General features: G+C 49.5%; 1 protein-coding gene and 1 pseudogene across 3 annotated transcripts in view; one reads left to right on the plus strand and one right to left on the minus strand.

Annotated features, from left to right (window-relative positions):
• Positions 1-17,089, minus strand: part of ANXA11 (annexin A11) — a 44,275-nt gene extending 27,186 nt beyond the window's left edge. Inside the window, exon 1 of one of the 2 annotated variants that reach the window (XM_081104677.1) lies at positions 16,873-17,089. The gene's annotated coding sequence lies outside the window, so the exon portion shown is untranslated. The remainder of the gene's footprint in view (positions 1-16,872) is intronic. The other variant, XM_081104676.1, reaches the window with a different exon arrangement.
• A 2,327-nt stretch (positions 17,090-19,416) lies between these two features.
• LOC308529239 (peptidyl-prolyl cis-trans isomerase A-like) lies at positions 19,417-20,497 on the plus strand (annotated as a pseudogene). The gene is made up of 2 exons: positions 19,417-19,651; positions 19,973-20,497. The product of its transcript is annotated as a peptidyl-prolyl cis-trans isomerase A-like (transcript).
• The last annotated feature ends 2,205 nt before the right edge of the window (positions 20,498-22,702 follow it).

The following is a 22,702-nucleotide window of genomic DNA, read 5'->3' on the forward strand; positions in this document are numbered from 1 at the left end:
AGAAACAAACCCACAACCTTGGAGTATCAGGACAACGCTCTAACCAACAGAATTACCCGGCCAGGGAAAGAGCCTTTACCTTTAAGTAAGCCTGTATTTTCATATGTAAGATAAGAAATCTTTGGAATGTCGGAGTAATTCCCCTTTTTCTGGACCCCTCACACCATAGTACAAAACCACAGAACCTCTCATTGTTATGTTGTTCCCCAAATACCATCTCTATGTGCTGTATTCATTGTTAACTATCCTATACCTACGAATGTAAAAGAAATATGTGTATAGGAGAAAAAAATAAAAGAAAGAGAAAAGACTAAGGGAAAAAAAAGTTTCTCTCTATTCAATCTCAGAGAATTCTGTTTTGCTTTCTCCCACCTCCCTAATCTATCACCAATGGACTTCATGTAACCTACTTATGTCTCCTCCTTTGATTACCTATACTAATAAAAGGGTAATATGCTAATTGGACTGGACATCTTCTGGACAACCTTCCAGACATCCTTCTGGACAAAGTCACAGTGGCGGGGCTGAGGCAGAGGCGGTTAAGGGCGATCAGGCTGGTAGGAGAGAGCAGTTAGGGGCAATCAGGCAGGCAGGCAGGCAGAGGTGGTTAGGTGTGATCAGGCAGGCAGGGGAGCAGTTAGGGGCAATCAGGAAGGCAGGCAGAGTGGTTAGGGGCGATCAGGCAGGCAGGTGAGCAGTTAGGGGCATCAGGCAGGTATGTAGAGTGGTTAGGGGCGATCAGGCAGGCAGGTGAGCAGTTAGGAGCTAGTGGTCCCAGATTGGAGAGGATGAAGGCCAGGCTGAAGGATGCCCCCCCGCTCCCTGCACAAATTTTGTGCACCGGGCCTCTAGTCTATAATAATAAAAGCATAATATGCTAATTAAGTGGATGTCCTTCCGGAAGAAGCTGGTGCAGGCAGCCAGGGGAAAGAAGGCCTACTCTTGCACAAATCTCGTGCATTGGGCCTCTAGTAACATAGAAAAGAAGCTGAAAAACTGCCACTCTCCAGAGCATTTTCTCAATTCATTGAGATTTGCTTCCCGGCCATTATCATCAGTTTGGTTCAGATAAAGTCATCAAAGTTCTCTACAGGTTTGGACATTTCTTACATTGATATTTATAAGGGGCTCAGTCAAAATGTGTAAACAACAAAAATGTCCATCAATAGATAAACAATAAACAGATAAACAAAATGTGGTATATACATAGAATATTAGTAGCCCTTAAATAGGAAGGAAATTCTGATGCATGCCAGAACATGAATAACCTTGGAGACAATTATATGAAGTGAAATAAGCCAGTGCTAAAGAAAAAAAACCAAAAACACACGGGCCCAAAATGGCATCACTCTTGCTAAAAGCCCTTGATATCAAACCTAGACTTACTACCTGATCTAACTGCAGTTTCATCCTTTCCCAGAAACAGAATCTTCATCTACCAGTCTGGGATTTCCTGATCACACACCAGTAAGGTAATCTGTCAGGTAGGCCCTCTCCACCACCCACCCCACAAAAAGAGGCCATCTACACACACCATCAAAACCCTTCCATTTAGCCTGGCCGGTATGGCTCAGCTGGTTGAGCATCACCCCATGCACCAAGAGGTCACCCATTCTGTGGCAGAGTTAGACAGACATGAGCAGAGCAGGGACAATGGGCCAGTTACTCAAGGTCACCAGGACAGTGTCCCGGACACCTAGCAATGGGGAAAAAACTGGTGGAGCAAATATTGGAGATAGGTATTATTATTCAGTAGCTCGCCCCTGAGACCCCCTCTCAACCCGAGAATGCCTCGGCTCATGCAGGTGGGATTCTCCTGACCCTTCTCCCCTGGCTCATGGTGAAGCCACGTGGTAGACCCTCACCCTCAGAGAACAAGGAGGCTGGAGGAAAGCCCCACCTAACTTCCATACAAGGACAGAAGATGACTGGACAGACCCTGACTGGTCAGTTTGAAGAAGAAAGCCGTTAAACCCCCTCCAGGGGTTAAAAGGAGCCCTAGCCCACTCCCGGGGCAGCTTTGAGTAGCCTGCTCCATTTTCCCTTTGCTTGCCAAATAAATCTCTAGCGAGTGTGCCTTGGTTCTGGATTCTTTTTTTAGCCAGAACTCAAGTACTCAGGTTGCTGAACCAAGGTCTGATCTGACCCCAAGAGTCAGACACCTGGTGCCACCATTCCCAGGGCCAACAGTTCGATTGCTGATCAGGGCACATGCCCGGGTTGTGGGCTTGTTCCTCAGTAAGAGGTATGCAGGAGGCAGCCGATCAATGTCTCTCTCTCACCCTCTCTCTAAATCAATAAAAACATACTTTAAAAACAACAACAAACCTTCCAGTTTTGCCCTGGCTGATGTGGCTCAGCTACTTAGCGCAGTCCTGTACCCTTAGTTCTGGGTTCAATTCCAGGTCAGGGGAGGCAATCTGTTTGTTTGTTTGTTTGTTTGTTTTACTCTCTCTCTCTCTCATCAATGGGGGAGGGAGAGAAAAAAAACTTCCATTTCCATTCTCTCCCTCCAAAGAAAACACATCTTTGAGTGCCCTTCTAGCTGCTAGGTGAGATGCTGGATTTGTGAATCGCATCAAATTTACTGGGTTAACACTGGTCACCAAAAGATAAACGATTCCACTTATGAGGTATGAGGTACCGAGAGTAGTCAAATGGCTGGGGAAGGGGAAACGATGAGTTACTGTTTAATGGGGACAGAGTTCCAGTTACAAGATGAAAAGGCTCTGGAGAAGGATGGTGGTGACGGCTGCACAACAATGGGAATATATTCTATGTCACGGAGCTTCAGTCCAATGGTTAAAGTGGTAAATTGTATGTTATATATATTTTACCGCAAAAAAGTAGTGCTTTTAAGCCACTAAGTTTGTGGTAATTGGTTAAACAGCAGCAATAGAAAACGAATGCGGACAGTGAGCACTGCTTTCTCCCTCCCTCCAGATCCCTCCACATGGAAAAGGCCTCTGCTCTCTGTCTAAGAGCTTTCTCTGACAAGGGAAGCAATAAACCAAGGTCACACAAAGAACCATCCCAACAGAGAACAAGGGCCCAAGGACTCACCTCTCCTGCAGGGCTGGGAATAAGAGCTCAAAAAAGCTTTGTGCACTGGTACTGTCAGTTAACAATCACCATGGCGAGACTCTGAATGGGTTCCCTATGGCCAGAGCAGGCACACCCAGCAGGCAATGCAAATGCTGTAGGGAGGGAGAAGGTCCCAGTGTGATCTACGTGAGCAAGCCAACCCGCCCAGTGGGCTAGGGCCTGCAACTGTGACACCAGAGGTCACTCAGCCCTGGAGATGACTCAGTTCATTCCTACCCACCCCACCTCCACTCATTTCACAAATGGGGAAACTGACAACCAGAGAGGAGGAAGAGAAGTGCCAGGTGACACAGCAAGATCCTAATCGGCTGCCCAGGACCCTCACCTCCTGCCCCCAAGCCAAGAGCTCACTGTCCAAAAGGCAGGAGGCCAGCCAATTGCTGGGAAAGACCAGCATCAGAGCTACAGTAGACTCATGCAATTCTTCAAGAACTGATATTCTCTGATAACTAAACAAACCATAAATTTCAGTCTAAAAAAAAAAGATCTTTTGTGAAAATGTGTGATAAAGCAAGTGCTATATAATGCTATATAAGTATTTGACATGTTTACTTCTGTTATTGTAAAAAGTTATTGAAAACAGAGAAATATATCTGTAAGTTACTCATTAAAAAAAAAATAACAACAGCATCTACCGGGAAGGTCCAGGTTACGTGGGGCTAGGAGCCTGTACAATTTTAGAAAATGAATACAGAACACTTTTTGGCCAATTTTACAAAAGCACATAATTTTATGAATTCCCTCCCAGGGCGGGGCCTTGGGAGGCCCACGAGCAAGTGCTGTGAGAGGGGTCTGAAGATGGAGCTTAACTTTCCTTCGCTTCACAGTAAGACCACCTACGGACTAGACTCCGGGACAGAGGGGGGAAGCAAAGGCTCAGCCTGGCCAGGCTCGGGCTCTTATCTGGGGAGGGAAACACAATAGCAGTTACAGGAAAACCCACACGGACCTCTGTTTCAGAGCCATTCCCAGGAAGAATGGAGATAAGGCTGACAATCAGGAAATGTGATCTCTGGAGCTGGGAGGCGGGGAGAGGAGAGTCTAGAAAACCACTTCCCTGCCGCAAACCTGGGCTCTGCGGAACACATCACCTGTCAAATGAGTGGGCCTGTAGGAATCCGCGTTGTCAGCCCCGCTGCCCAGCACCTGGGCTCCGGGAAGGTTTTGTAATTCACAAACATTTATTTCTCTGTGGAAGGGGTGCTGCTGCAAAAGACTCTCTGGCTTAATTTTGTTGTCATGGAAAAATGGGAGACGGGGCAGCGTGCTGTGGCTGTAGCAGCTGCCCGGCCCCACCTGGGCGGTGCCTGAAGGCACCGAAATCAATGGGACAGACGTCACCGGGCCCTGCCAGTTACATGCGTGAGCCATCTCACCTCCAGATGACAGTCCTCCCTAGGTCCTCTCTCAGAATGAAATGGGGGGATAGGTGGTTAGGTCAGGTTACGACTAAAGACCTGAAGGCAGCAGCGTTCCCTGGCCTCTACCAGGGAGGTCCTGACCCGCCCGGGGCTCGGGGCCTGTTCAAACAGCTCTGGAAAACAGCAGTCCCTTCACACCCAAGCTGGGAGGCCCTCTCCACCTCCCAGTGGCGGCGCCACCCCGGCCTTGCCAGCAGCAGCAGGGACACTCTCCTTCAAACGGCACTTGCTGAGGGCTGCTCTCCTAATGGTGACAGGGCCCCAGGCAGCCTGGCCCGGCTGGAAGCTGAACAGAAACTCCCACCGGAGCCGACAGAACACACTGGAGAAGCTTCCTGCGGAGCTCAGGTACGGCTGACCCTGTGTCTGTAGGCGGGATCCTAAGCTCTGCCAAAAGACGCTGGGCCGAGTGACAGCGCGCCATGGCCAGAAAATCGACGGTTCCGGAGAAGTATGTGCGACAGAAAGAACCACAGGAAATGTGTCCATAGCTCAGCCAAGCCGATTCCTCAGCACTCTGCATCTTCAGGACTTCAGCTCAGAGGCCCTCGACGTGCTCCGTCCTCCCGTCCCCTTTACACCTTTCTTAAGCCTGCGTCAATCCTGGTCTTCCTTTAGGCCAGAGAGAGCTCACTTCTCTCAGGAAGCCCACCCTGATAGCCCCTCCCACCATGATCCTTACCTGCACTTGGCCTAAAAGGTTTTCTATGTCCTCTCGTGTTCTAATAACAGTCCTGTTTCCCAGTACCTACAATAGGCACATATATTACTTTATTACACATTCCTCATTAATCTTCACAGTGTTCCTACAAGGCAGGTATTATCACCTCAAGGGAGCTAAGGTTCAGAGGTGATTCTTGACAAGCCAGGGTCAGACACCCAATTTGTGCCCCGGCGAGAGTTACTTTTTCTTCGGCCTCCCAGTGAGATATAATGTCCAGGACAGGCCTTTCCTTCTCCTGCCACTGGCTGGCACAAGGCTGGGCACAGCGAGGCCCGACACATGCGAACGAGACACCAGTGGACCCTGACTCATCTCTTCCACACCCCGGGTGGCACCTGTTCTGAAGGCCTCTCTGGGCGGAGCTTCTGGTACGTAGGCTCCAGGAATTGTGGGGGCAGACGACACATCTAGGACACTTCTCTCTCCCTCCCATGCCAAGGCAGGCCCTCATGGGTGTATGAACATCCCTAACTCTGCTGAGAAGGGAGTAGGTGGCCCTACTCTCTGTGCCCCAGTGCCCTGCCCGCGTTGGGTTCTGTCTCACCACTGGAGGTGTGGGGTCACGGGTGCCATTAAACCACAGAAACAAGCCAGGGAGAGCCCCAGGGCAGCACTCCACCAACCCTGACGGCATTTCCCACGCAGTGAACAAAAAGCCCACAGAGGTGCTGTTAAGCATTCAGCTCCCACCCACACGCCAGGAATTAAGAATAGCTGGGGCCTACGTCAATCATTAGCCAGGCAGTGCCTCAGACCTTGCCCTGTAAGGGCTGGCACCTGGGGCTGCCCAGCCGGGAGAAGGCTGGGCAAAGCTGGCTGGGAGAGTGGCAAGGGGGCAGTGTCTAGGCCAGGGGTGGGCAAACTTTTTGACTCGAGGGCCACAATGGGTTCTTAAACTGGACCGGAGGGCCGGAACAAAAGCATGGATGGAGTGTTTGTGTGAACTAATATAAATTCAAAGTAAACATCATTACATAAAAGGGTACGGTCTTTTTTTTTTTAGTTTTATTCATTTCAAACAGGCCGGATCCGGCCTACGGACTGTAGTTTGCCCACGGCTGGTCTAGGCTTAAACAAGGGGCTGCACTTGAGCAAGCAAGTTCTGAAAGATACCTCTTAGAAATAAAACATCAATCACACAAAAATCCTACAACATCGGAGCTGGAAGGGGCTTCATGAAATCGTTTGGTTCAAATGGCTCATTTTACTGAGGTGGGAGCCCAGGCCCAGAGCGCAGGCCCAAGGTCTCAGGACTGGCTGGGGCAGGACAGACTCTAGAACCATGTTTCTCTACTTCCAGGCAGATGCACTGTGACCCAGGCTGGCTCCCCTCTACTCTGCACACTTCCTGGGCTCCATTCCACCTTCCTGGCTGGAGAATGGCCTTGGGAAATGTACAGAAAGTGACTCTGCTGCCTCCCAAATAAATCCCACAGAACCAAGCCACACAGGAAGTGTCACCTGCTCCAGGGAAGTCTGTGACATCGTTTCCCCCCAAGTTCACCTCCCTAAGACTTAGCAGCTGCCGACAGCAGGGTTGGCAGCCCCTGGGGTACCAGAAACTGCAGAAACCATGGGCCCCAGCTCCGTTCAGGGTTCAAACGGCCTCTGCCCCCAAGCTCTCCCAGAAACAGTCACCTATGTGTAATACCTGAAGTTGAGGGAGCTCGGGCAGCGGGAGAAGCACAGTAAGATACCCTGCCTCCCAAAGCTGGGTGCTGGAGCCCCCACCCCGTGCTGTGGGGCCTGTAAAAGCGGGAGGCGGCTGCAGGGGGCAGAAGGTGGGCCTGCCAGACGGAATCAGCACATCAGCAGCTGCCGGTTTCTTCACCAGTCGCAGGACTGGAGGCCGCAGGGCTCGCACTGCCTGCTGGCTCACCACTGCCAGGAGATACCCATTCCCACTTCCTAAGCTGAAGAACAGTCTTAGCCGATGGCAACACTGACAAGCACAGTTGTAGCTTCGAATTAAGGACAGCAGTGGGTGGTGTTCCACAAACTTCTGATTGTCCCTTTAAACCATCTGTCCCCCCTTCTTCTACACAGAACACTAGCTGTACTGAGGCCCGTGGCAGCCCCCAATAAGAACTATGTATTGAAGTCTCCCTGGCAGCCAGGCAGGCCTGTCAGGTAGACGTGAGGGGCAGCTGTCCTGGGCCAGGCAGTAAGGGAAGTGCTGCAAATGAGGAAGAGCAGGGCAACCCAACGTGTGGTCTCCAGACTGGCAGCATCAGCACAACTTGGGCACCTGTCAGAAAGGAAATTCTCAGGCCCCACCGCAGACCTCCCACCTCAGAACCTTTGGGAGTAGGGTCCAAGAATCTGTGTTTTAATAAATCTTCCAGGTTGTTCTCAAGTTTGAAAACCATAGCCCTACAGGATGCTGGGAGCAACTTTACATATGGAGTGTGGTGCCGGCACAACCTCACAGAACAGACACTAACCATCCAACTTCTGAAGAGAAAGAGATAAGCAACTCTCTTAATTCATAACCAAACCTGAATCCTCATACAGGCAGGTGGGGAAGGATGATGAGGAACTTAACCAAGATAGCAGCAATCAGGAAAGAAATAACATCCAAGTACAATAAATAATAAATAGAAAACAAGATGCAAGGGATAAAATCAAGACTCTCAGGTATGTGAACAGTCTGAATTTTCTACCAAAGACACAGGCCACCACATTCAGTTTCTTGTTGTCACCATTGTCTTCTGCGTTCCTTTCTCCCTCCCCTGCACCAGTCATGTGCTGGTTACAAGAGAAAACACTTTTTTAAAATAACATTCTGTCATCCTTTCTCCCTCCCCATCTGAGTCATGTGCTGATTACAAGAGAAACATTTTATTTGTTATTGAGAAATAAAGGTTAAAAATTAAGGTTGGCAGAGCCAGCACACCTAGAGGACAGCTTCAGACCACATCGAAGCACCACTACCCAACCACCTCCACAAGCAACACACTCAAGGGGCGGACTCAGTGAGCACCAGAGCCCAGCTGTCCGCCACAGTGGTCAGCCAGTCCTGGCGGCTGATCACCCTGGGGGGAAATCCCTCCCAATGACATGCCCACAGCAATCAAGGCTCAACTACAAGAAGAGGGTGTATGTACAGAGCCCACACAGGGGGCACACCTCGAGTGCTCAGCTTGAGTGGCTGGGGAGGCTGTGCCACTGGACCCTATAGAACACCGACTGCATAAGGTCACTCTACCAAGCCTGTGCTATGCACCAGCTTTACCTAATACATAGGAACAAACACAGGGAGGCTGCCAAAATGAAGAAACAAAAAAGCATATTCCAAATGAAAGAACAGAAGAAAACTCCTGAGAAAGAACTAAACAACACAGAGACAAGCAATGTACTAGATGTAGAGTTCAAAACACTGTTGTAAGGATGTTCAATGAACTTAGGGGAACAGTAGATGAACTTAGTGAGAGCTTCAACAAAGAGATAGGAAACATAAAAAAAACAGTCAGAAATGGAGACTACATTAACTGAAATGAAGAATACATTAAAGGGAATTAACAGTGGAGTAGATGAAGCAGAGGATCAAATCAGAGATTGGTAAGATAGGGAAGTAGGAAAAAAACAATCAGAACAACAAAAAGAGAAAAGCATCTACAAAAATGAGGACAGTGTAAGGAGTCTCTGGGACAAGTTCAAGCATGCCAACACTGGCATCATGGGGGTGTGAGAAAGACAAGAGAAAGAGCAAGAAGTTGAAATCCCATTTGAAAAAATGACAGCAAACTTCCCTAACTCGGTGAAGGAAATAGACATACAAGTCCAGAATATGCAGATTCCCAAACAAGATGGACCCAAAGAGGCCCACACCAAGACACGTCGTAAAAAAAAAAAAAAGAAAAAAAAAGAAAAAAAAGAAGAAGAAGTTAAAGGTTAAAGACAAAGAGAGAATCTTAAAAGCAGCAAGAGAAATGCAGTTAGTTACCTACAAGGGAGTGCCCCTAAGACTGTCAGCTGATTTCTCAACAATAACTTACAAGCCAGAAGAGACTGGCAAAAAATATTCCAAGTGATGAAAATCGAGGACCTACAACCAAGGTTAATCTACCCAGCAAAACTATCATTTAGAATTGAAGACCAGATAAAGAGCATCCCAGACAAGGAAAACCTAAAGGAATTCATCACCACCACCAAACCAGTATTAAATTTTAAAGGGTCTTCTTTAAGAAGAAGAAGAAAAAGATTAAAAAATGTGACCAACAAAATGGCAATAAATACATATCTATCAACAATTGACTCTAAAACAAAACAACAAAAAAATTAGACCAGACGTCCTTCTGGACGAAGCTGGGGCTGCGAGGGAAGCCCGGGTCCCGGGTGCCAGAGGGAAGCGGTGCTGGCAGCCGGGGGAAGGAAGGACTACTCTTGCATGGATTTCATGCATCGGGCCTCTAGTATTGTAATAACTATGCACAGTGTCAGATGGGTGAGAGATTTATCAGGATGATCACTTAGTAAGTTATGTAATGTCTAATCACCAGGGTGTATATCTGAAACTAATATAATAATGTATGTCAACTATAATTGAAAAATAAAATTGCTTTAAAAATTTAATTTGAGCCCTAGCTGGTCTGGTTCAGTGGACAGAGTGTCAGCTGTGGATCAAAGGGTCCCGGGTTCAATTCCAGTCAAGGGCATGTACCTTGGTGGCAGGCTCCTCCCTGGTCAGGGGTCATGCAGAAGGCAACCAATCATTATGTTTCTCTCACATCAATGTTTCTCTCTGTCTTTCCCTCTCTCTTCCACTCTCCCTAAAAATCAATGAAAAAATATCCTTGGGTGAGAATTAACCAAAAAAGAAAAAAAAATTAATTTGAATAAGAAAAAATATTAAAGGTTGGGCAAAAACATATTAGATAAACAGAGAAAAACTAGAAGTGAAAATATTAACATTCAAAATATGTTGAGGACTTTTCAATAATCCTGACTCAGTAAGCTGAGGGTTTTTCCAGCCATTTGCCTTTATCTTGAAAAACAGAACTTGGAAAACCACTCCCTAGGAGTTCATGGCACAAGGCTTAGCTATTCCAGTCCCTTTAAATCGTGTATGTGACTTAATATACACCACAGAAAAGAACATAAGACTTGGAGGCCCAAGTCTTTACATATGACATTTGGCCCTGGGTCCTTTTTGTGTACTTTTTTGTCTTATTCCTTGGGGAACAGAGAAAGTCCATCTTGCTGCCACAAATGAGGAAGGATACACACAATTGCAATCAGAGCAATTGGACCATCTCCTTGAACCTAAAAAAAAAAGCAGGTGGAACCACAAGGGAGAAGAGAGGACCAAGGCCTGACCCTGGGGTTTGCCCACAAATCTCATTTCATCCATCCCTCCAAATCTGGTTTTGAGTGCAGGAGGGGGAGCTCATGATAATGGAGAGCTGAGAAGAAAGTGGGGGGACACCCGATTACTACCTACTCCACAGCCTGAATTGAAACTAAAGGGGCATGGATGACCCCCCTCTGCCCCAAGGCTGACACCTGCCTCTAAATTTCTGAGCCTCTCACTGTTTCATAAAATGCACTTATTTATTAACTTTAGGACTATATAAAAAGAGGGGTTCCTCTTTTTCTAGAGATCCTTACCAATATATTCTCCTAAGCACAGATAATATGGAATTAATGGCCAAAGGTCAAAAGCATTAAATAAGCAACAAATGACACAGGGCGCAATGCACAAAGATAAGCTTGATAAAACTGTACATCAAACATGAAAGCTGAATTCACAAAGCTAGAACAAATACAAGCAGAGCTTGACTTAAAAAAGAGATCACAGTGAGACTTTTTGATATACTTCTCAGAATCAGAGAGATCAATAAGCAAGGATAGAGGACAAGCTCAAATTAACAGAAAAATCTCAAGTGGTCTCCCACAGAGAATAGTCTTCGCTCATGTCCATGAACCTTTTAATATTAATCATGTAGTTGGCCACAAAGAAAATCTTAGTACAGCCCGACAAAAGAGATTTTGCTGATCCTATTCACTAATCATCCTACATAAAAAAGGGTAATATGCAAATTGACCCCAATGGTGAACCGACCAGAACGACTGCTCGACCAGTCACTATGAGGCGCACTGACCACCTCTCGGTCCCTTCCCCCGGCCATCAGGCTCCGGTCACCCGACAGCAAACGGCGAACAAGGGGTAAGTGGCAGCGGGGGACAGGGCCAGCTGCAGGCAGCTGGGGACAATGGCCTTGATCACAGGCCAGGCCTAGGGACCATACCCACACAGGAATTTCATGTGCTGGGCCTCTAGTAACCCAATAAATGTAGCAGTCAACAATAAAATATGAACATACCCCACCCCCTACAAAACTAGTCAGAAATTCAGAACCCCATCTTATAAATAATCCTTGGATCAAAACTTCTCTACACAATGACTAGAAAGCCATGGAAAGGTGAGCATTTCTTGCAAAAGCCCATTACCCAGAGCTGCATTCAAAAGAAAATGTGGAGCTTCATAAATTAAAAGACTAAAAATAAATGAACCAACTTATATAGTAAAAGTAGAGCAACAAAATATGCCCAACGTAAGGAGGAATGAAGAAAGATAAAGGTTGAACTTAATGACCAAACATAAAATAGAAAGGATACAAAAAATCCCGGGTGCCTGCCGGCAGCCAGAGGGAAGCTGGGTTCCGGGTGCCGGAGGGAAGCCAGTGAAAGCAGCAGGGGGAAGGAAGGCCTACTCTTGCACAAATTTTATGCATGGGCCTCTAGTGTGTGTATATATATATTTAAGTTCTAGCATAGCCAGTTAGAATTCCATTCACAATATCTAGTAAAGACATACTGCAAGGTCTGTAATCTGTCCCTGACTCGGAAAAGTTAATATCATAAAAATGTCTACTCTTCCTTATAAATACTAAATACAGTCAATGACATTCCAATTAGTATCCTATAGGTTTTAAAAAGAGCCTCCTTGTATGTATATATGCACGCAGACAGTGGGGTGGAGGGATCCTGGGGAGGGGGGCGGGGATGGGCTGGAGGGGTCCAATGGGGGGAAAAGGGGACATATGTAATACTTTCAACAATAAAGAATTATTTTTTAAAAAAGAATTATTTCAATACCCATCAATAAGGGAAAAGCTTAGTAAATTATGGTACATCTGAACATCATATACAGACCTGCTACTGGCGTGGAAGGACAGTAACCTGAAGTCACTGGCCATGATAAATTAATCAAAAGCAGAAGCTAGAGTGCAGTATAAACATGAGTCCATTTGGTGAAACATGCAGTTTTACAGCTGCCTGTGTCTGTGACAGGGAGAGAGAGGGGATCCTTGACTGCAGGCCATCCACACTAACTTCTCAGGTGAAATGGGAGGAGAACGGGGCTGAGGAAACAAAAACAAGCACCCCTCAAGGTGTCCTCCAGCATCACCCAATCTTTCTCCTCCCCTTCAAAGCCCACATTCAAAGCTTGTCTACAGTTAGTAACCCCAGATCATCACCTTGGGCTACTCCCCACCCATTCATTCCCTGAAGCTTCTGCTACTATCATCCCACAAAAACAGCCCCAGCTAAAGTGAACAATCTCCTCCACATCACTTCCCACAGTAGCCATGGCCACTGCCGGAGGCTTCTGTGTGGGACACTGTCGAAGTTTTCTTTCCTGCTCTTGAACTGCTCTTTTTCTGGCTCCTTCACAGGCTCATCTTCCTCTACTCAGCTGTTCTAAGTTGAGTTCCTCAATCTCACCATGTCTTTGACATAGGTTACAACCTAGACAAAAATGTCCTTCTAGCCCAGACTCCTCCTGAGCCCCAGGCCCATCTGCCTACTTGGTATCTCAAACACATGTCCAAAACTGAATGCATGATCTTCCCCATTCTCCAGACTAGTTCCCATCCAGTGTCTTCTTATGTCTTATGTCTCAGGGGAATGCAGGGAACGACCCAGGCTGGGTGGGGCTGGCCTCTGCTTTGGTGCACACAGCACGGGGCTAGGCAAACAGTGGGTACTCATAATGAGGAGTTCCACAGAAACATGCCTTGTCACCCACTTCCTAAAAATAGCTGTGACCTTTTAGGTGGACACATCAGGCTCACATCTAGGATCACCAGCACCCCCCCACACACACACCCACCCACACACAAACACACCCTTTTCCCCAGGATGCCACTCCCCCAGGCTTAATCTGCCATATACTCCCTCCACCTCTCTGTTAACAGTCTCTGAATTTCTCTCTCCCTTCACTCTGATTGCTTTCATCTTGTTAGGGGCAAAAATAGAATAGTGGGAACTAGTTACGGTTATGGGAAATAGAATCATGCTCTGTTAACTCTGATTGCCTTGTTCTGGTTAAAGGACAGTCTAACCTGGCTGGGAATTGTACGCCCAGGGACTTGGTGTCCACCTTAGACCTGGAAGTCAACCTTGGACTGGGGTCCATTCTCATTCAAGAACTGCCTATTATCATGGAAAGATTCATGACTGTTGCCCAAATAATGGAGTCCTTATTTCCCATTTTGCATACCCATTATTCCTTCTGCCTACTTCCCCATGTAATCTTTGTCCTGCCCAATAGAAGCAGTTGGCTTATGGGGGGTGCAGAGCAGATTTTTGTGGATGATCTGCTGCTCTCCCATACTGCGTTACTGGAATAAACACTCATCTATGATTCAACCCTCTAGTGACAGGCAACCTTGTCCGGGTTCAATTCCTTCCCTTCTGTTCTGCTAAGGCAGTGGGACCTTCAGGAGCACAAGCGCCTGGCAAACCTGAGTGTGCCACTCCCAGCTGCAAGGTCCCTTGCAGTAACACACCCAAGGTATCACCACCTTTAGCCGAGCTCAAACCCCTTTTGCAAACATCTCACTGGATTCTGCAAACAACCATTTGAGGCAGGAGTTTTACCATCCAGAACACTCAGAGTCTGTGTGGTTACATGGCTTGTGCCTGGTCATCTAACATGAATAAGCTCAGTCTCCTGACTCTGTGGTTGCCCTCACCCATTAAGCTCTCACATCAGTGTAGCATCGTCAGTCACTGTTCTGGCTTTACTATTAAGATCCTCACACCATGTGACCTTTAATTTCGGGGTTAGGGTCAGTAGACTGAATGTATGGCTTCAGTAGTTACTAGATATGCCACTGCATTTCAGCAACTCCTTTTAAAAATGCAAATTCCCACCAAGGAAATTTCCATTCCTTCCTTTTACCTAAGAGATGTCCTATGCAGGCAGCATTCAAATTCCTGATGTTCCAGGGAAATGTGTTGTAGAGAAAAATCCAGAGAAACCTGAGTCTATTTGGCTATGACTGTGGCGCACACCCACATACAGATTCTCCCCCAGTGTCCCTGGGAACCAAGTGCCAGGAACTGCTTCAGGCTTACGGGGAGATGATGGCAGCTAAGAGGGAGGAGGGAGGGAGAGCTCTAGGAAGGCCCAAGGGCCTCTAAAGAGATGTCGTTTCTACATTCACCTCCTTCCCACACTGGCTTTCTCTCTTTCTCTCTCTCTCTCTCTCTCTCTCTCTCCCCCCCCCCCCCCCCCCCCCCCGCCCTGCAGTGAATTCTCAAGAAGAACCCACACTAACCTATTCTGGCTGTTTTCCCGCCTTCATCCCAAACTACCCAGCCTCCTCCCAATCACGTGACCAAGGCACACTCCTCAATCTTGGCCTTCTAGGAACAGCAATCCAGGATGGGCCCTGTCCGTCACCCTTGCCCTGGCCACATAAAGGAACCCAAAGGCCTTCCTACTTGGCCTCTCAGGCAGCTCTTACCGCCACCCCCCAGTCTGCACTCGTTTCCATCTCCAGGTCTAATGTAACAACAGGGGAACCCGCTTCCCTGGCCTGCCTCTTTCCCTCAACTGACACCTACTGAGCACCCGCATGAGGAAGGCCCGTCCTGGTGCCTGGTGCGGTGCGGCTCAGAGATTTGTAAGAAACAGCCCTCAACCCCCAGAGACAGAGGTGGGGGCAGAGGTGAGACACGTGGCCACATAAATACTACGAAAGGCCACTATGAGAAGTGGGCCAGTGCCAAAGGAGTAGAGGCGAGCTCTGTGGACCTGCAGCATATCTTGTCCCTTCTTGGTGGGAGCCGGCACCCGGAGGGCTCCCAGGAGGGTGCTGAGTAATGGGGCAGGAATGGGGGAAGGAGGGCATAACAGCACGAGCTAAGACAGAGGGACAGGTCAGAAGAGCAGTTCAACCTGGCTGGACCTTCAACTGCATGACGGGAGTGGTAGCTATTACTACTGTATCATCACTGTCAGGGGCAGACGATTACTTATGTGCAAGGCCCTGCTGTAAGCTCTATGTCCAATCTGAGTGACATCCACCTGGGACACACAGGGATGGTCTAACAGTCACCACCTATTCAGGTCAGCGCCTGAGCTGTATGGTTGTTAAATATATTAATTCATTTAATCCTCACAGTCACCCTGCGCGGTAGGTATTGTTATCACCCCCATTATAAAGATGAGGAAACCAAGGTCTGAAGACCGGTTAGGAGACAAGATTACGGAGGGAGGGATGCAGGAGCCGGAGGGGAGGCACCAATGCCAGGGCAACAAACTACCCTGGCACCTCACCTGACCACTCTAATCAGGGAGCACCTTACAGCACAGAAAGTGCCTGGAGGGAAGGGTACCCGTTAATCCTCCCGGAATTCCCAACAATTAGCTGAAGCAAGAAAGTAATGAAGGAACTTAATGAGAGCCAGTTAGGGGTGAGCTACTCCTGGACTCAGCCTGGCCCTGCCTGCAAGCTTTGGCTCCTGTTGTGTGGGCAGGGCACAGGCTCACCCCTCACAGCGCCACCCTATGCCCAGGTCAGGGCAGGAGGGGACACAGTGAAGGGCCTGGAGAGAGAGCAGAGCGGCCAGCTACCTCCACACCCAGGCTCGGTCCTCAACAGCCCTCTCTACACAAAGCCACTGGTTAGATGGGCGGGGACAGAAGTGGCCCAGGCGCACAGCTTCCTGCTCGAGCTGCTACCGGCTGGCTCCCCGCCTGCCCTCCGTGTCTCTAGGTGAGGCACTCCATTCCCCACATCAGACGCCGTTTCCACCGTGTGAAGCCTTCAGGGGGCTGAGCTGAGGCCCCGGGAGCGATAGAAGTCCAGAATCCCTCCCCGAAACTGTCGCCGAGGCTGGAGAGGGTGGAAAGGCGGAGGAGGTGAACGCAGGTGAACACAGCACCGGGATGAGCCCCGCTCTTCCCACTGAAGTGCCTACAAATGAACTCCAGCAGCAGAAACTCCCAGGAATTCGCGTGCTCCCGGTTCCGGGAGAAAGTTCCTGAAGGCAGCCCCCCCTCCAGCTCGCCCAGGGCAGCCTTTCCCGGAAGGGCGCACGCACACTCAGAACCAGCTGGGTCAGAGGGGACGGGCCGGCGGCTTCCCCACCCCGGCCCGTCGACCCGGGTCCAGCATCACCCGGTCCCGCGCCAGCCCAGGCCGTTCAGACCCGTCCCCGGCGGCGCAGCGCCGTCACGAGCCCGGGCCCTGGGGGCCACGGGGAGGAGAGTCCCCGCAGCTGACCGAGCGGAGGCAGCCCGTCCGGGACCAGCCGGACACCGCCCCCACCCCACGCGGTGCAACGAGGGTCCCCGCACGGCTGGCCGAGACCCTTACTCACCTGGCCACCGGCCACGGGGCGCGGAGCCGCGAGGGGTCAGGGGGACGCGGCAGCAGCGGCGCTCTCGGCGGGCGTCCGGGCGCGGCGCCTGGGTCGGTGTGAGTTCGGTCCTCGGTCCGCTCCGGCTCTCGGGGTTCTCGCCCGGCGGGCACCGGAGCCGCAGGGCGGGGCGGAGGCGGGGCCAACTGAGCGGAAAACTCCGGGTCGCTGCGGTCCGCACCCCGAGGCGGGGCCGCTGGTTCAGGGGCGGGGCCAGGCTGAGGGGCGTGGTCTGTGCGCAGCCCCGCCCCAGGCGTGAGCCATCGGGGCCCCTGGGGGGGCGGGGCCTCCTGGAGCGGGAGGAAGGAAGGCGTGGCCTCCGGCTCCCAGGCGAGGGGGGACTCCGCCCGGGCGCGGAGGTCTGGGTGCCGGGGGGCTTCTCCAACCGAGCCGAGTCCTGCCCTGCGCCGCCCTCCCGGGGTGGGGATTCCCCAATTCCTCTCCAGGCCAGTGTGCCCTTGTTAGTGACTCTCTAGGTGACTGTCTACTGTGGTGAGGGCGCGCAGAGGTGCGGAAATGGAAGGGTGCGGGGAAACCTGACCGGCTACCTCCGCCGGGTGACCGGGCCCACCTAAGAAGGAATGGGGCTTCGCTCCGGCTGCCCCCGGGGAAGGCGAGAGCTAACGCCCAAGTTCGGGCCCTAACTCCCTCCCGCGGGGATCGCAGGGGGCGTTCAGGGGACGGGAGGCGCAGAATCGGAGCAAAGCGCTCCTCGGCCGGAGGGGCTGTGGGGACGAGGACTGGCTGCGCTCCTGCAGCTCCCGAATGGGCAGTACGGATTTTCACCTGCAGGTCCTGCGTCGCCGCATCCCCCTAGGTGGGCGGGTAAATGGCTTGAGGTTCGTTCGGAAACAAAACTTACTGGCTACGAGAGTTACACACCTTCTGTAAAAGATGATGTGATTGTAGCTCTGAAGAAAGCTAACGGTGATGCCATTGTGAAATGCGAACCCCTTGCTCTGGCGCGCAGCATCTCCAGTTGCAGGATGCACAGATTGTGCCTTCCGGGCGGCAGGGTCTGGTTTCAGGACTCCGGCAGAACAGTGGGAAAGAGCCGGAGCACAGATGGCTTAGAAGTCCCATTAAGCCGCAGGGAAAATAGATGGTGACAGAGGAATAAGATCTACTTCCTGTTAAAGATAGCAAATAGAAAAATGAAGGAAAATAAGGAGAGAATTGAAAGGTTTACAACTGCCTACAACATGCTTCAGAAAGAAATTTATATCCCAAAGAGGAAACCAATGAGAAAAATAATTCATATTCTTATTAGGGGCATAAATAGAATATTGGGAACTAGCATAGTTACAAGAAACTAGAGGCCCAGTGCACAAAAATTTGTGCACTCGGGGGTCTCTCAGCCCAGCCTGTGCCCTCTCGCAGTCTGGGACCCCTCGGGGGATGACCACCTTCTGGCTCAGACATCCTTAGCGCTGCTGAGGAGGCGGTAGAGGCTCCCACCACCACCGCTGAATTGGCAGCCAATCAGCCTGGCTTGTGGCTGAGTAGAGCTCCCCCTGTGGGAGCACAATGACCACCAGGGAGCAGCTCCTGTATTGAGTGTCTGCCCCCAGTGGTCAGTGTGTGTCATAGTGACCAGTCATTCCCAGCTGTTCTGCTGTTAGGGTCAATTTGCATATTACCCTTTTATTATATAGGATAGAGGCCTGGTGAATGGGTGGGGGCCGGCTGGTTTGCCCTGAAGGGTGTCCCGGATCAGGGTGGGGCTCCCGCAGGGGTGACTGGCCAGCCTGGGTGAGGGGCTGAGGGCCGTTTTCAGGCTGGCCAAACCCCCTTCAGGGTGGGGGGTCCCTGCTGGAGTGCCTAGTCAGCCTGGGTGAGTGGCTGATGGCTGTTTTCAGGCTGGCCACGGCCCCCAGCCACCCAAGCTCCCAGTGGAGGCTGGCTAGAAGCAGGTATCTGGGATTTATTTATCTTCTATAATTGAAACTTTGTTGCCTTGAGCGAAGGCCACAGCCAGCCAGGGCAGGTGGGAAACTCGGCTTCCTCAATCGCGGGGGCAAGCAAGCCTCCTGCTTGCTCCAGCTCCGTGGCTGCTGGCCGCCATCTTGGTTGGGTTAATTTGCATATAGTGGCTCTGATTGGCTGGTGGGCATGGCTTGGGCGTGGCAGAGGTGCAGTCAATTTGCATGTTTCTCTTTTTTCTTTCTTTTTTTTAAAAATATATTTTATTGATTTTTTTACAGAGAGGAAGGGAGAGGGATAGAGAGTTAGAAACATCAATCAGCTGCCTCCTGCACACTCCCTACTGGGGTTGTGCCTGCAACCAAGGTACATGCCCTTGACCGGAATCTAACCTGGGACCCTTGAGTCTGCAGGCTGACGCTCTATCCACTGAGCCAAAACGGTTAGGGCATATAGTGGCTCTGATTGGCTGGTGGGCGTGGCTTGGGCTTAGAGGAGGTGCAGTCAATTTGCAAGTTTCTCTTTTATTAGATTAGATATTAGGCTTTGCAGACACAGCCACCCTGAAGCTGCTCGTCAGCCATGGTGAACCCCACCGTGTTCTCTGACATCGATGGTGATCCCTTGGGCCACGTCTCCTTCCAGCTGTTAGCAGACAAAGTTCCAAAGACAGCAGAAAACTTCGGTGCTCTGAGCACTGGGGAAAAAGGATTTGGTTATAAAGGTTCCTGCTTTCACACAATTATTCCGGTATTTATGTGCCAGGGTGGTGACTTCACACGCCATCATGGCACAGGCGGCGAGTCCATCTAAGGCAGTGGTTCTCAACCTTCCTAATGCCGCGACCCTTTAATACAGTTCCTCATGTTGTGGTGACCCCCAACCATAAAATTATTTTCATTGCTACTTCATAACTGTAATTTTGCTACTGTTATGAATCGTAATGTAAATATCTGATATGCAGGATGTATTTTCATTGTTACAAATTGAACATAATTAAAGCACAGTGATTAATCACAAAAACAATATGTAATTATATATGTGTTTTCCAATGGTCTTAGGCGACCCCTGTGAAAGGGTCATTTGACCCCCAAAGGGGGCACAACCCACAGGTTGAGAACCGCTGATCTAAGGGGAGAAATTTGAGGATGGGAACTTTGTCCTGAAACATACAGGTCCTGGCATCTTGTCCATGGCCAATGCTGGACCTAACACAAACGGTCCCCAGTTTCTCATCCGCGCCTCCAAGCCTGAGTGGTTGGATGGCAAGCATATGGTCTTCGGCCAGGTGACAGAAGGCATGCATATTGTGACAGCCATGGAGCGCTTTGGGTCCAGGAATGGCAAGACCAGCAAGAAGATCACCGTTGCTGACTGTGCACAACTCTAATAAATTTGATGTGTTTTATCTTAACCACCAGACCATTCCTTTTGTAGCTCAGGGGAGCACCCCTTTACCCCGATTTGCTTGGAATGTTCTATAATCTTTGTGCTCTTGCCAGTTTATTGGTTTCCATAATTTCCTTACCCCTTCCCAGTCTAGCTGGATTGCAGAGTTAAGTTTATGATTATGAAATAAAAACTAAACAGTAAAAAAAAATAAATAAATATTAAACATGCTCTATTAACCATGGTTGTTTTGTTCTGATGAAAGAACGCACATTCTAACCCAGCTGGGAGTTGTACGCCCCCAGAACCTGGAAGTCAACCTTGGAATGCGGTCTATTAATCTATTATCATGGAAAGATTAACCACCCTATTGCTTAAACAATGGCCTCCCACCCACATTGCCTGTAACCTGTAACCATCACACCCATTTTTATTCCTTTTGTCTACTTCATGTCATTCTTGTCCTTCCCAATATAAGCAGCTGGTTTAGGTGGGGTAGGGGGGTGCAGATCAAATTTTTGTGGAGGACCTGCTGCTCTCCCATACTGCTGGCATTATTGGAATAAATGCACATATATGACTCAACCCTGTCTGCTTAATTGGCTCAAGTAGTGACAGGCAGCCCGGGCCTATTGGTTGTCCAGTTTCGTTCTCATAAGTGAAAAAATGAAAACATGGCAAATGTACTACTGAGAAAATTATAAAGAACTTGAAAATGATGGTCCAGGAATGAGTTACTATGGTCCCTGAAGATTACTAAGATTTGCTTGTAAAGTGTCTTTGGGTGCCCTGGCCAGTGGGGTTCAGTTGGCTGAGCGTTGTCCCATGCACCAAGATTGTTTGATTCCTAGTATCCTGCTGGATCCCCAGTAGGGGACAGTGCAGGAGGCAGCGCATGAATGACGTTTTTCTCTAACTCACTCTAAAGAAAAACACAAACATTTTTTAAAAATAAAGTGTCTTTGGTAGAATAATATTTCTATTAATGATTATTTTAGACATCAGAAAAGAAAGATTTAGTTTTCACTATATTTTATAGACATCCATCTTATAAACATAGATGCCTTTTAAAAATAGTTGTGTATGTTTCCTCATTAAGTACCGTATTTTTCCATGTATAAGACACTATTTTTTTTCTAAAATCATTAGACTGAAAATCGAGGGACATCTTCTACACAGAAGTCCAGGAGGGAGCCAGCCAGGTGTGTAGCCCATACCTCATCAAACAGGCTTCCTCCAGTCACCAGCCTTATTGTTACTGACGTCAGCTTATGCCTTAAATGGAGGTGGAGAGTGTGCAGATGCAACAGGGACAGGAGCATTCTGAGCCAATAAAGATGTCAAAAAATAAAAAGATAAATACTGGTAAGCAATTGTCTTACTCTGCAAAATTCAAATTGAATGTAATCAGCTATGGAAACAGAGCTGCAGAGAGACAATTTGGACCTCCTCCCACTGAGTGTACGATCAGACAGTGGAGAAAACAGGAAGAACAACTCCTTAAGATGCCCAAAAAAGGCTTTAAGAGGAAAATCAGCAAAATGGGTAAACTTGGAGCAGAGGCTTAAGACTTGGATTATGGAGCAGCACCAGAGTGGCTTATGTGTGTCAACCAAGCTTATTCAATGTCAGGCAAGAATATTTGCAAGTGAAATGAACTTTGTCGGTTTTACAGGGAAGACAAAATGGTGCTTCAATTTCATGAGAAGGGTTGGCCATGAGAACACAAAGTTAGCTCATAAAATGTCACCATTTATGAGGATGATCTCACATATATAGACAGTGACTCAGAAGACAGCGGTGATACAACAGAAGTTGAAGAAATTGATATGCCTGGAACTAATAGTGATGGTTTACATACCAGTGCTATGATATTATGTAGCATATCACTATTCAGCCTCTGTTGCAAATTGTCCCCTTGGGCGGTTGTTCGACTGCTCGCTATGACGTGTGCTGACCACCAGGAGGCAGTGCGGAACATGGCGGACATTGGCCATAACTGCGACCTCTTGCTAGCTACCTGGGGGCGGGATGACAGGGACAGATGTGCAGTGAGAATTCAGGGTGTCCGCTGAGCTCGCTCTCACTCCCCCTGCTCCCCTCCCCCTGCTACCCTCCCCCAGGATGCCAGGGCTCATGCGCCTGGGAGGCCCCTGTGCTCAGGTGCCGGGTGCCCGCAAGGAGCCCGCTCCACACCTGTGTGGCCTCTTCTGGGTGAGCCAAGCTGCATCTACTGGGGCCACAGGCGCCGGTTGGGCTCTCCATGGGTATGCACAGGAGCCAGTCTGTGAGGCCAGCCAGGAGAGAGCACGCTGCCCACCCAACTTCCGTGTGGTGCCACTGGGTGGCCAGAGGCCCATGTTGCACCTCAGCCTCTGGTGTCCAGCCGCACTCACCACACCCCTGCGTGGGGACTCAGGTGCTGTGACTCAGGTGGAGGGGGGCCCGTGGGGGTTTGGGGGCCCAGGTGCTGCCCAGG

The sequence above is a fragment of the Myotis nattereri genome, assembly GCF_964212035.1.
Source record: "Myotis nattereri genome assembly, chromosome: 13".
In the NCBI taxonomy this organism is placed as follows: domain Eukaryota; kingdom Metazoa; phylum Chordata; class Mammalia; order Chiroptera; family Vespertilionidae; genus Myotis; species Myotis nattereri.